The sequence below is a fragment of the Carassius auratus genome, chromosome 22 (assembly GCF_003368295.1).
Source record: "Carassius auratus strain Wakin chromosome 22, ASM336829v1, whole genome shotgun sequence".
Taxonomy (NCBI): domain Eukaryota; kingdom Metazoa; phylum Chordata; class Actinopteri; order Cypriniformes; family Cyprinidae; genus Carassius; species Carassius auratus.
In genome coordinates, this window is record NC_039264.1 from 31,667,944 (window position 1) to 31,682,635 (window position 14,692).

The 14,692-nt window shown below is 40.5% G+C and overlaps 1 long non-coding RNA gene across 1 annotated transcript; it reads left to right on the forward strand.

The window, feature by feature from the left end:
- The first annotated feature begins 247 nt into the window (after nt 1-247).
- Nucleotides 248-1,342, forward strand: LOC113040395 (uncharacterized). The gene is made up of 2 exons (XR_003275211.1): nt 248-309; nt 909-1,342. It is a non-coding gene; the product is annotated as an uncharacterized LOC113040395 (long non-coding RNA).
- Nucleotides 1,343-14,692: the final 13,350 nt, after the last annotated feature.

Consider the following 14,692-nt stretch of genomic DNA (forward strand, 5'->3'; position numbering starts at 1 on the left):
TGTTTTCAGCTCGTCTACCTGTTCCTGTCATCAGCAGTAACTCTTCAAACTGTTCGTCATCATCATCATCATCATCATCAAATTGTTCATTGTTGTGTTCAGTGGAGAATGTGAGTCATGTGACTCTCTCCTGGTACAAAGGAAACAGTTTATTGTCCAGCATCAGTGTGTCTGATCTCAGCATCAGTCTCTCTCTACCTCTGGAGGTGGAATATCAGGAGAAAAACAGCTACAGCTGTGTGATCAACAATCCCATCAGAAACCAGACCACACATCTGGACATCAGCAAACTCTGTCAACCATGTTCAGGTACAGCAGAGCTGGAGTTAGCGTTTATTATGTTTCAATCGAAAAATGACTCATATATTTCAATTGCTGCTTTCAAATATTGTCAATCGCTGTCAAACCTTTTGCGAATCAATTGTTTGGAACCAGTGATTTGGAGCCACGCAATTTTAGTAAACGGATATTATTCATTATGAATTCCAGACTGTTTGGTGATTCAGTGAAATTATTAGTACACTTTTACTCAAAACTCACTTTAAACCCCGATCAAGTGTTTGTAATAACATCCTTTTGCAGTCACGGGTGGAATTTGGTCGTTAACTATTGTAAAAATATGCTATTTATATCCTTTTACAGCGCAGATTTTGCTTTAAACAGAGACATTCATATTAATGATTTTTATTTATCTATTAATTTATTTACTTATTTATTTAATTGTTTGCTGCTACAACAACAGATTTATATCCCATATTACTAAATTTGCTGATTGTTTCTGAATAATGTTCAGGTCCAGTGCATTATCAGTTCTCATGATGAATCTGCAGCAGATTTCTTTCACTAATTGTCATGTATTAGGTATTTTTTTTCTCTTTTAACTCTTTGTGTTTGTGTTTGTCTGACAGGAATCTGAGACGGCAGTGATGAACACGTGTTTCAGCTCTGAACAATGATTAAACTTTCTCTGATTCTATTTCTCACAAATTATGCTCTGATCACAACAATTTCATCTGCCTTTTACACTTTATTACTGATGTATATATAATGTGATTTTATTTTTTTTATATTTCCTCTAAATGATCTTCCTCTAATGAGTTTATTGTGATCCTGAATGAAGAATACTCTAGATTATCAAATAATGCTTTCTTTAGTATGAACATGTTTTCCCCCCTCTCTCCACATCCGCCTGCCCTTATTATTTAATATATACTTACTATTAATTGTCATTTGTTTACTCTGTTAACTAATTTATTAATGCATTGCCTCATTTTTATTTATTTATGGAATCATAACATCGGGTTTTGGGAAAACAATAACCAATGTAAAATGTGTTTATTTTCTTTAAAATAATCAGTGAATTTGTCAGAAGCGGAAGTCGTCATAGATCGGGAAGCCTCTAGTGGTGAATTGAGTCCACAGCAGAGCTGCGTTCAGCCCCGACAAACCACTGCAAAACGTTTTTTAAACGGAAACGGTGGTGCGCTGAACACCCTGTTCTGATGATGCAAGAGAATGCCATTCTTTCTGTTCTTCATGAAGAATTTTCTGAGCCTGATGAAATCTGTATAAATACATGTTAAATACGTAAAATACACTCAATGTGACAGTCACTGCCCTTGCTATCCTGGATAAAAGATGACATCCCAATAGCATGAAGGGTTTGTAGAAACTGTGTTTGCTAATTATTGTGATCCAACATTTGCCTCGCATTTCAGGATGAAAAGACAACCATTTCAGGTGAAGAATAATCCACTTCTTACCCCGAGACTGTGTTATGATCTACATGACCTTATTATTTTTATTGTAAGTATTAGGCTTATCATTATTGTTGATCACTGTTGTTGTGCTATGGTATTGTAATATTTACCATTTTATAATCAGAGGACTATAGAAAAGTTTATGAAAGTGTCACTCCGCAATAAAATAGCAAAATACATATATATAGTATTTTTATGTTCCATTAATCAGTATTTCGGACACCTTCCTAAGGAAAGGATATGAACCAGAAGAAATTGCAATTACTAAATGAAATTTACAAAGACTTCAAGAAGTTCCAGATCTATACTTGTGCTCTTATTATTTCAGTTATTTTGTCTTTAATGTAATTAATAATCTGCAACAAATATACTTGCTGTTGTGAATTTCTTTTTGAGGTTAATTACATTGTGCAGCTGTCTCTTTAATATCGCATGGTTTTAAACCAAACAAGACAAAATGCTTTAAGGCTTGTTTCTGATCCAGGCCTCTAAACTTCATTTTCTCCAGGATAAAAGAAGAAAGCTAAAATCTTGTTTCAACTAGAGTTTCAAAGAAGTTATTTTCTCTAGATTTGCCAAAATGCCACATTTCTATTAAACAATTACATTTACAGGTTTCTAAGTGTTTGTTCTCCATTCAATTGATGAATTTTGTTATAACACGACATGCAAACATTATGGATACCCTCTAAAGAAATACAAAAGGACATTTGTTTAACATTTGTTTCACACATAATCTGTACAGAAATCTGGTTTGACCTGTTAGTGGATAAACAGCTTTTGTATGGCGTTATTTTACTGACAAATGTCAAGAGCGCATCATTGTAGCACAAAAGCACATTAATAGCGAGTGCAAATCTAGTCCAAAAAAAAAGGTGAAGAAGAAATGGACTGAACAACAACCATAAAGTCAGTGACGATGAAAAAGAGAATGACGTGGTCTCCCTTGTTAGTGGTTTTTCAATGTAATACTTCAGACATGGGTCACAACGAGGGGTTCCTCATAGCGACCCCTAAAGGACGCAGTTTGAAGTTTCCTTGAAAGGAAAACTATGACACAGCAAGTTATGGTACATTAAAGACACACATATTTAATAATATATATTTTCTTAAAGACCTTAAAGACAGATGAGCTAGTGGAACAAATGAGAAAGAAGCCACCAGCAGTAGCTTGCAAAAACAACTAAAAGCTGCGGAGTCTAACGTGATTTGTGTATTGGACAATACATAGAATGATTATTTTAGTGTAATCTGGGAGCCAGATAGTATATCCATGAGCTTTTATCATATTTCACAGACTTATTCACAGATTTTTAGACTTTTAGAAAACACTTGGAAATGCTATTTTGGACAGAGACACATGACTGTTTATTTCCGCTTAATTTGCACTGGTATTGACTTAAACTTTGACTTAAATTGCTTCACACAAGCTGTTTGCTGACTGCCTGAACTTTGCTTGTTCCTGCTTCTGAGTTTGAAAATGTAAGAGATCAGGATAATCGTGTTTATTTTTTGGATTCAGTCACAACCAGATAAAAATCATAGTTCACTTGTGTTTCCGACATTTTACGCATTGCTATCGAGAGCATTTTAGGGAACCTATGAGGAAAATGGCAATCAAACTAATTTTGTTCTGTTTGTGTTTGTGGCGTCTGGTTGGTGAGTTTGAAATGTGTTTTTAAGTTCTTTATGTGAAATATTCACTGTTTTTTTTTTTTTTCAAATAGTTGTTCTGTAAACAACACTGAAGCCCAAACAGCAACAGTTTTGCTTCAGTTTGATTATTTTCATTAAGATTTTTCACAAAGATGCAATTATTAATCAGTTTTGTGGTTTAGAAATTGATTTTAATTGTAATTTCCAAACAGTTTGCTTTAGTAATCCATCATATAGTTATTTAAAGGTGTAACATTTAAACAGAAGAATCTTGTGTTTGTTCTTCAGGTGTGTTTGGTGATGATGAAGTGAAGTCAGTGTCAGTGATGGAGGGAGATTCAGTCACTCTAATCTCTAATCTTACTGAAATACAGAAAGATGATCTAATAATGTGGACGTTTGGACCGAACAACTTGCTCATAGCTAAACTCATTAGACTGTCCAGTACGATCTTTACATATGCTGTTTTTGCTGGAAGATTCAGAGACAGACTGAAACTGGATCATCGGACTGGATCTCTGACCATCACAAACACAAAAACCACAGATTCTGGACTTTATGAAATGACCAATAAAGGAAACAGACAGATCAAATACAGATTTCATGTTACTGTCTCCGGTGAGTCACAGTAGAAGTAGTTTACATGTATTTTTTTTTTCAATAAGCTAAAACAAACAAAACACTTACTCTTAAAGGGATACTCCATCCCAAAAATGAATATGTTGTAATTATTCACTTACCCTCATGTCGTTCCAAATCCGTGAAAGCTTTGTTCGTCTTCGGAACATAATTTCAAAAATTTTGGATGAAAACCAAGAGGCTTGAGACTGTCCCATAGACTGCCAAATAAATAACAGTGTCAAGGTCCAGGAAAATATGAAAGACATCATCAGAATAGTCCATCTGCTATCAGTGGTTCAACTGTAACGTTATTAAGTGATGACAATACTTTTTGTACACAAAGAAAGCAAAAATAACAATGTGATCTCATGAGAATACGTGTGTATTTTTACGTTAAATGTGGTTTCTACCACACGTACATTTAGTTACGTTTTCATGCACATAAAAACGTACAATTTTGACGTATTTATAGCAGTAAAACGTACAAATACTTACGTGTTAGCAGCTAAAAAAACGTAAATGGTCTAACGTAAAGTTTAAATGTATATGAATTCCCATGTTTTAATGTTAAAATTGTGGCTTTAATTATTTAAATCTGTTGTATTTAATTGTCATATAAATAAATGTTTTTATTGAATTTATTGAAAGCAGTTTACTCATCTACTTAATAGGAAATAACATTTCTGTGCATGCTGCAAACTCATTTAGGGGGATTACATAATGTTTAATGAGACTGCACTTTGAAACCTTAAAATGAATACAATTTATGTAATTGTTTAACCATTTTGTAATATTTTGCTGTGCGATTTTCTCCTATCCAATGACTGACAATACAACCATAGATACACAAAAGCACAGCATAAAATTACAAATCACATCCATTTTATTTGTTTGCTGTACTCCATATCTTTAGAATCCAGATGTTTGCAAGGAACATATCCAAATTCAGCCCTTTATCAATCGATCTTCATCTTCATTCTCAGCAACAGCGACCGTCACAGTCAAAGCCCGCGCTCGTTATGATTCGAATTTGAAAATAGCGCCAGTGCTCCACCCTCGAGAAACGTTACAACATGGTTTACGGCACTGATTCGAACACTCATTGGTTCTCACCTATTTCGTCACAGATTGTGACATGCCGTGTTTCAGTTGATAGACATTTGAAATCAGTACTGCGCCAGTGCGCCTTCACGGAGAGACAGATTCATAATTTTACGGATTAATAAATTAAATTCTGCTCTGTACTCTATAAAAAGTATTACCTCCAGAGAGGACGGCGACTGGAACTCATTATCATTTGAACTACTTTTGGGACCACTTTTGATATTTTCGCAACAAATAAATGATTAACGTTACGTTGGTCTGTTGTTCATTTATTTATAACTGTAACGTTATGTAGTTTTAAGAATTGGTCATGGGTAGGTGTAGGATTAACGTTAGAAGCTTAAAATAACATTTTAATGTTATATTTTTACTAAAATTGTCATTTTCCTACAAATTTCTGTCCATTATGTTTTATTCTTTTAACATTCTCTATAAAATGGGTATGTTTAGGTTCGGGTGGGGTTTAGGGATCTTACATTTATCAAAAAAAATATAAAAAGGGAAAATATACACAAGTATTAAACAAATTAATCAGATACACACTTAAAAGCAGCTTCATGAGCAAATTTCTATGGATAACTGACTGGTCAGAGAACACGTTCTATCTGTACGTATTTGAAACTGTTTTTACGTAAATTTAGATACTAATCGAACCTGTAATTACGTCCAGATAATACGTAAACGACACTGTAAATACATAAAGGCACATAAGTATTGGACAGTTTTAATTTACGTCTAAATATGTACGTTTTGTTTGTGAGATCAGGCTGAAAATAATTTATTCAACAATTTGTCTCCTTTGTGTCTCTCCAAATAAGTGTAGGGTCATTTTGGCAAATGTGAGCTGAACACAGATGGCCTATCCTCTTCTGTATCAGCCGTGCCACAATGATACATTTTTTACATGTATTTATGCTTTGGTTTGAAAGCAAGCGCGGAGTGTACACCATCTGCATACTGCTCAGATTTGCCAAAATGGTGCTACGCTGATTTGGAGAGACACAGAGGAGAGGAATTGTTAAATAAAGTTTTTTTATTTTATTTTTTTATTCCTGTACAAAACGTATTTTTCAACGCTTCATTACATTACAGTTGAATCACTGACGGCAGATGGACTAAAGAAGATGCTTTTCTGGACCTTGACACTGTTATTTATTTGGCAGTTAATGGGACAGTCACAAGCCTCCCGGTTTTTATCCAAAGTATCTTAAATTGTGTTCAGAAGACAAACAAAGCTTTTACTATTTTTTCTTTTAACTCTTTGTGTTTGTCTTTCACAGGAATCTAAGATGGCGAAGTGCACGTGTTTCAGCTCTGAAAAACTGAATAAAATCTGTGATTCTATTGGTTCACAAATTATGCTCTGATCACAACAATTTCATCTGCCTTTTACACTTTTTACTGATGTATATATAATGTGATTTTAGTTTTTTATATTAAGTGATCTTCCTCTAATGAGTTTATTGTGATCTTGAGTGAAGAATACTCTAGTTTATCAAATAATGCTTTCTTTAGTATAAACATGTTTTTCCCCTCTCTCCACATGTATCCGCCTGCCCTCTCAAATAAAGTTTTCTCCTTGATTTATTACATTATGTCGAGCGCCCCCTGGAGGAATACTTGTATATGTATATACACATTTTCATCAGAGCACAACATATTGAGCTTTACATTATTAAAACCTAATTTCTAACTTTATATTATTTATTAAGCTCATTTGTTACTATTTTATTAAAGGATTGCCTCATTTTAAAAATAAATATTTATGGAATCATAACATTTCATTTTGGGAAAATAATAATACATGTAAAATAAGTATTATTTTCTTTAAAATAATCAGTGAATTGGTCCATGTAGACAACAACTGGTTTACCTAAACCAACATAAACATCCAAATGTTGTAATGCCCAAATCAAAGCCAAAGCATCCATAATTCAGGTGATATGAATTAAACTTACGGAAGAGGAAACTGATAGGACGGACCACGCCCTCTTCATCGTCCTGTTGGAGGACAGCACCTGCACCAACTTGACTTGCATCCACCTGTAATGAAAGGCATCTCAAAGCAAGGACAGAAGAGCACAAAGATTTGACATTTTCAAAAACCAGAGCACAATTTGACGAACTAATTTTTCCTTTAAAAGATGAAGAAGAAATTATGAGAAAAGCAACGGTAGTACCCAACCAATCCTAGAAAAACACACAATTCTTTCTTTTTTTTTTTCAGGAAAATCACACGATACGTCATTCCCCTGCAACTGCTTCTGTGTACAACTGTTGGTGCAAGCTAAATTAAAGTGATAATTATGTTTTGTGTATGGATAGTTTTTCTTACAAAAATGCACCAATTCCATACAAGAGGCCTTTGTTCAGACCCCGTAGCCATGTGAGACACTTTTTTTTTTTATGGATGGCCGCTTTTAATTTACCTTATTTTGGACTGATGCATGTGTCACGGGGTGAAGAACCACTCGACAAGAGGTGCATGAATTAAATGCCCCGGAGGGTGGATTTATTGAAAAGTGAAGGGTGCCTGGTGAAGTGTCCTGATCCGCTTTCAGCTGGTTGGTGCTTCCCGTGTGCTCTCCGTGCTCTTCGGTGCCAATCAAGGGGAAAGCGGGTGTCCTGACATGCTCCAAAGTGTGTGGGCTGTCAGTCACTCGCTGCTTTCTGTGAAGATAGAATCGGCGTTCGCGTTGGCGGCCCCAGCTCGATGGCGGACTTCGAAGTGGAAGTCCTGGAGCGCTAGGAACCAGTGAGTCACCCTGGCGTTGGTGTCCTTGGCGCGGGCCATCCACTGTAGGGCGCGTGGTCGGTTACCAGGGTGAACTTGCGGCCCAGGAGGTAGTATCGGAGCTCCAGGACTGCCCACCTGATGGCCAGGGCTTCCTTCTCCACGGCGGCGTACTTCCTCTCGGCGGGGAACAGCTTCCTGCTGATGTAGATGAACGGATGCTCCTCACCTTCCTGGATTTGGGAGAGGACCGCTCCTAGTCCTGTGTCAGAAGCATCCGTCTGCAGCAGGAAGGGGCAGCTAAAGTCCGGGGCGCAGAGTACCGGAGAGGACGTGAGTGCTGCTTTCACCTGGGAGATGGCTTCTTCCGCCAACGGGGTCCAGCATACTTTCTCCGGCTGCCCCTTCCTGGTCAGGTCTGTCAGGGGGGCGGCTAGAAAGGAGAAGTTGGGGATAAAACAACGGTAATAACCCGCCAACCCCAAGAAGGCTCGTACCTGGGTCTTTGTCTCGGGTCTTGGTGCGGCGTGGATGGCCTCAACTTTCTTGTCTTTGGGGCCGGATGAGTCCTTGGCCGACTTGATAGCCCAGGTACTTGGCCTCAGAGAGGGATAGGTGGCATTTTTGGGGGTTGGCGGTAAGTCCAGCCCTCCGGAGCTCTAAGAGCAACCTCCGCAGACAATCCAGATGTTCGTCTCACGCCTCGGGGTGGACCACGACGTCATCCAGGTAGGCGGCCGCGTGAGCTTGGTGAGGCCGCAGGAGGATGTCCATCATCCGCTGGAACGTTGCGGGGGCCCCATGTAGGCCGAAGGGAAGGGTCCGGTACTGCCAGTGGCCACTGGGGGTGGAGAAGGTGGTTTTCGGCTTGGCGGCCTCGTAAAGCGGTACCTGCCAATAGCCCTTGGTGAGGTCTAGGGTGCTGATATACCGGGCCCTTCCTAGCCGGTCCAGCAGTTCGTCCACCCAAGGCATGGGGTACCCGTCGAATTCGGAGACTTCGTTCAGGCGGCGGAAGACGTTACAAAAGCGGAAGGTGCCATCCGGCTTTGGGACCATCACAATGGGGCTGGACCACGGACTCCGGGATGGTTCTATTAACCCCAACTTCAGCATCTGTTGGACCTCTTCCTCAATAGCCTGCCGACGAGCCTCCGGGACTCGGTAGGGCCGTTGCCTAACGACGACTCTTGGGGGCGTCCGGATATGGTGTTGAAGCACGTTGGTCTGCCCGGGAGAACACATCCTGGAACTGACTGACCAGGTGCTGCAGCTCCGTCTTCTGGGCAGCCGAAAGGTGGGGGTTGACATCCACAACCACGTGCTCGGTGAGGCTTAGGGCAGCTACTTGGTCCCAGGTCCCCACCCATTTCTTTAGGAGGTTGATGTGGTAGAGTTGCTCTGCCTGCCATCGTCCCGGCTGTCTCAGTTCAATCCTCTCTACGACCGAGTAGGGTCCCTTCCAGGAGGCTAGAAATTTGCATGCGGAGCTGGGGACCAGGACCATGACGCGGTCTCCCGGTTGGAACTCCCGTGGTTGGGCTGCCCGGTCATAACGACATTGCTGTGCCTGTTGGGCCCTGGTGAGGTTTTCCTGGACTAACGCATCACTCGGTCGATCCGTTCCCTCATTTGCCGGATATGTTCTATCACGGTACGATGCGGGGCCGGCTGCTGCTCCCACGCTTCCCGGGCCACGTCCAGGAGGCCCCGGGGTTGACGGCTGAACAGGAGCTCGAAGGGGGTGAAGCCAGTTGAGGCCTGGGGAACTTCGCGGATCCCAAAGAGCACGTAGGGGATCATGAGGTCGCAATCCCGCTTGTCCTCCGCCGCCACACGTCTGAGCATTTGCTTGAGGGTCTGGTTAAATCTCTCTACGAGGCCATCAGTTTGGGGGTGATAAACAGTGGTCCTCACACTCTAAAAATGGCTGGGTTAAAAATAACCCAATTGGCAACCCAGCACTGGGTAAATATTGGACAGAACACGTGCTGGGTTAAAGTAACCCAGCATGCTGGTTTACACATTTTAACCTAGCATGCTGGGTTATTTAGAAAACCCAAGTTAGAGTCATTTTTACCATTTGTGGGTTTGCATTTTTATGATTCTGGGTTATTCTTGCTGGGTTATTCTCATAATTTCACTTTTGCTTAACAAAGCAATCATGGATTAATAAATGAAGAATACAGGTTATTTAGACTGTTAAAAAATATTTTTAATGCCATCTGATATTCAAAAATGTGTACCAATGACAAACAACATGGAATTTTCCCTTTTTTTGTTTCCAGCAAATGCAAAAAAATAAATAAAATAAAAATCACAGAATTAGTTGAAATAAATAAGAAAATTATTTTTAAATGACCTGTCTAGCTGTTTAACTATTACATTTTGACATGTTTAGCTATTTAAATACACAGTGAAATGACATTGACAATTAACATTCTTTAAATTTAAATGTAAAATAATTTATAGATGTCCTTAAATTTATATCAAATATATAAAGACTCCAATGTAGGTAGATGTGCACTGCTTAGGGTAGTTCAACATATATAGTAAACCCAAAAATGAAAATTCAAAGATCTACTGTACACCTGAGAGCAGTGTACTCTGCTTTAGAGCCTGTCAACGGATGGACAATTTTTAAAAGGAATTGCAAATTATATTTTCAATTGAGTTTTCCACATGTGACAAATTGTGACAAAATCCAAACACAATTGCAAATCTTGAACAAAAACACTTTCAGAAACAACGAACAAAAATTACCTTTTCAGTTTTCATGAATGCACAGTGACTGCCAAATTTCAAATGGAAAAGCAAAGTCTGTTTGCAGCTGTATTTTCCATTTATTATGAGTAATAAGCCTCTCATATTGATCAAATACTGCATCATAGCAGCTTTACAGTATTAAATAGGAAAATAGTGTGTAATAATGGAAAGGGACAGCAGTCAACACTCAGTTTTCAGTTAAAGTCAGTTCATCATTGATTCAGTGATGTATCGTCCCTCTGTGCGATCAAGTCGATGATATGGCTTGATATTAATTGTCCCCAACTAAGGAAAACCAAGGAACCAAAACTCCATCGGTGATAGAATGGAGAAAAAAACCTTGGGAGAAACCAGGCTCAGTTGGGGGGGGCAGTTCTCCTCTGACCAGACGAAACCAGTAGTTCAATTCCAGACTGCAGCAAAGTCAGATTGTGCAGAAGAATCATCTGTTTCCTGTGGTCTTGTCCTGGTGGTCATCTGAGACCAGGTCTTTACAGGGGATCTGTATCTGGGGCTCTAGTTGTCCTGGTCTCCGCTGTCTTTCAGGGATATTATTTTCCACCATCTGATCTGGATGTGTACTGGATCGGGTGGCTACGGTGACCTCGGAATAAGAGAGAAACAGACTAATGTTAGCATAGATGCAACATAAGAACAAGTACATGAGGTGTTACTAATTACCATGTCTGTTTTTTCACTGTGTTGCACGTTACCTACCAAATTCAAAGGGAATCGCAATTACTTTAGCAATTTACTTTAGCCTCACATGGAAAACTGTCAATTTTTGCCAGAGGTGGGACCATACTATGGAGAGTGTTTGTATTGGAAGGTGATGTCACTCAAAGACAATTGTGCCAAATGCTTTAAACAATGGAGGTTAAGGCACTACTAAAGGCTGTTGCCACTCCGAGAGATGCGTGTTAAAGAACAGACAGTGCAACCCGGATCTCCCTCTATTCTTGGCACCTCACACAATAAATAATTCTGTCATTTTTACCCCAAATGCAACTACTATCCCCTGCTAACAGTTAGAGCCACATGGTACTATTGGTCAATATTCACCATTAACCAAATGCTTTTCACCTGAGGTATAAAATATAGGGTAAGATGCAAATAGGTAAATAAGAGTAGAACGGCAATGTTGTTTTGCTGACGTGCATCAGAGTGCAAACAGTGAGAGATTTGGGGTAAAAAATACAGAATATATCCCAATAAAAAACATGCCCCATAGTATAGTCCCACGCTTGACACAAATTGACAGCTTTCTGTGTAAAGCATCTGTAATTCAAATGCTTTTCAATTGCGTTTGGACTATGTCACAATGTATGCGTCCACATGTGGAAAAATGCAATTAAATATACAATTTGCAATTTATTTGGAAAATAGTCCAGAATATCCTTACCTGTCCATTGATTATGATCAATTCCTGAGAGATCTGCTGGCATTTTTAAATCACCATGACAATTGGATGGGGTTTTGTGGACTCTGCTCGGTTAAGGAATTCCATGTTTGTTCCAACCTTTAAAATAAAGTAAAAAAAAAAAAAAAAAAAAAAATTGTTATATCTAAGCAGAATATGATATACATAGGATATTGGCTGAAAGGTGTGCTTTCAAACTGTCTAATCAATGGGATGTTCCAGTTATTATAAATCACAGTTTTATGTTAATATGCTGGCTATATCAAACACACACAGTCACTGGCACAGACATTTCTATGACAAGTCACGCAGGTACTGGGTTACTCTGCAGCTTTAAAACAGTCCATATATAAACACTTATAGATGTAACGTTACCAAAGTGATAAGGACAAGTCAAAAACACGAGCTGGAAAATTGGTATAATATGATGTTTACGCTGCTAAATTAGGTACATTCTGAACACAAAGTTAGCTTTAACTATAGCACGAAATACAAATATATGTGCGTTTAAGTTACGTGAGGGTTAACGTTAGTTGATTATAACAGACAAGCAATTATGTAAAATGTATAATAAACACGAACTTACCGTTAGACGCATCAATAAGACTGCACTCGACGAGTTATTCTCTCACAAATGTATCCATGTGCTTTTCTGACAGGAAAAAACACATTTTGAATTATAATTTGTATGTAAAAAGACTTTATAAACCACAAAAGCATCAAAACACCTCACTAACGCGTCCTAAGTCAATCGATGTGCCTGCGCGCACTTTGAAATGCCCTGAGACGTCGATTCTTTTCCGGGAAATTTGTTCGAGAATTACTGAACCGGTTTATTTGAACTGGATCGTCGGTTCTTTTAGACCTGCAGTCCGACTATATTGTACGTAATTTGTATGATTTACATTTCGATATGGACAACTGCAGGCGTTTACATTAGAGCAGAAAGTCGTATTCACTTTTTGAACTCATTTGACTCACTTAAATGTTAAATTCGCTTTTCAGTGCCAGAAACGACTTTTTCCTCTATTTTCACAGGTATTCGCATATTACAGCCATCCGTCACTGTCTGAAACACAATAAAACTATTAATCTGTCGTCTCACGATTATGCGAGTCACGTAACGTAGGTTGGCCGTTTGAGGTACGTTAAACAGTTCATCATTTAACGTAAATAATGTTGGCCTGTAGACGATTAACAGTATTGTTGCCCGCAAAAAAAGTTATAATTCTGCCAATTTAAAATAATTATTAATGAAAACATTAAATAAACCTACCTTAAAACAGTTGAAAGCCGTCGCTTTGCCCCGTTGTTCTTCCAAAATGACAGTTGGGGAGCGATTTAAACATCTTCAAGGCAAAAGTGTTTAAAAAGAAATAAAATAACCCAACAAAATGACCCAACAGACTCAACCCAGCATTTTGGGTTAAAAAAAATAACCCAGCCGTTTTTAGAGTGCAACTGCTTCACCCGCAGCAGCCGGCAGAGATCAGCCATTAGCCGGGACATGAAGGGGGTTCCCTGGTCAGTCAGGATCTCGGCTGGCCAGCAGAAACAGCTCCTGGGCAATGGACTTCGCGGTGGCCTTCCGCACGGGGACTGCTTCTGGGTACCAGGTGGCATAGTCTACGATGACCAGGATGTGCTCATGTCCTCGGGCAGACTTCGGCAACGGCCCCACTATGTCTATTCCAATCCGCTCAAAGGGCACCTCGATGATAGGCAGCGGGATGAGCGGGCTGGGGGGAGGAGTCCTGGGCGACGTGGCCTGACAGGTCGGGCAGGCTTGGCAGAACCACTTTACCTCGGCGTCCAGGCCAGGCCAATTGAAGCGGTCGCGGATGCGTTGTGCAGTATTGGCTTCCGCAAGGAGTCCTGCCATGGGGTGGGAATGGGCCAGCTCTAGAATGGTCTCGGTCTTGGCTCGAGGCACAACTAGTAACTTTTTCTCCTCCCCCCTACGCTGGGCGACACAATACAGCAGGCCATTCTCTACAACAAAATGTGGGAGAGGATGGGGCCGGGGGAGGACGTCCTCTCCATCCACGACTCGCACCTGGCTCCTACAGTGCTTGAGTTGGTCGTCCTCCCGCTGTCCTCCCGCTGTTCCCCTCCAGCGGCCTGTTGGTAGACATAATAAAACAGAGGAGTAGATTGGGAGGGGGCCTCACCTTCTCTCCCACTGTCGGAGACGAGCAGGGCCGGTCGGCAGCGGGGTCCAGGCGGCCGCCTCGGTCTTTGACGGTTCCCCTTGGGGCTGGTAGGCTGGGTAGCAGTGGACAGCAGCTTCTCGAAGCTGGGCCAATCCCTTCCAAGCAGTACGGCAACTGGCAGGTCCTTCACCAGGCCTACCTCCACCGGCCAGGTGCCTTGGGGGAATGAAATGACCATCTCACGGGCCGGTACTTGGCGAGTGTCTCTGTGCACACAGGTAATCGGTAGGAAGTTTTTCTGGCCGCTTCAAGGGGCGCACAGCCGTGACTGGATGAGGGTGACCGCACTGCCTGAGTCCAACAGGGCCCGGAACCGTCTTCCATCCACCTTCATGTCTGCTTCGGGGGCTCCCGCCGGCACCCGTTGGTGAAGGATGCAGCCTGCCAGCCAGGCTCGCGGAGGCGACGGTGGTTCGGC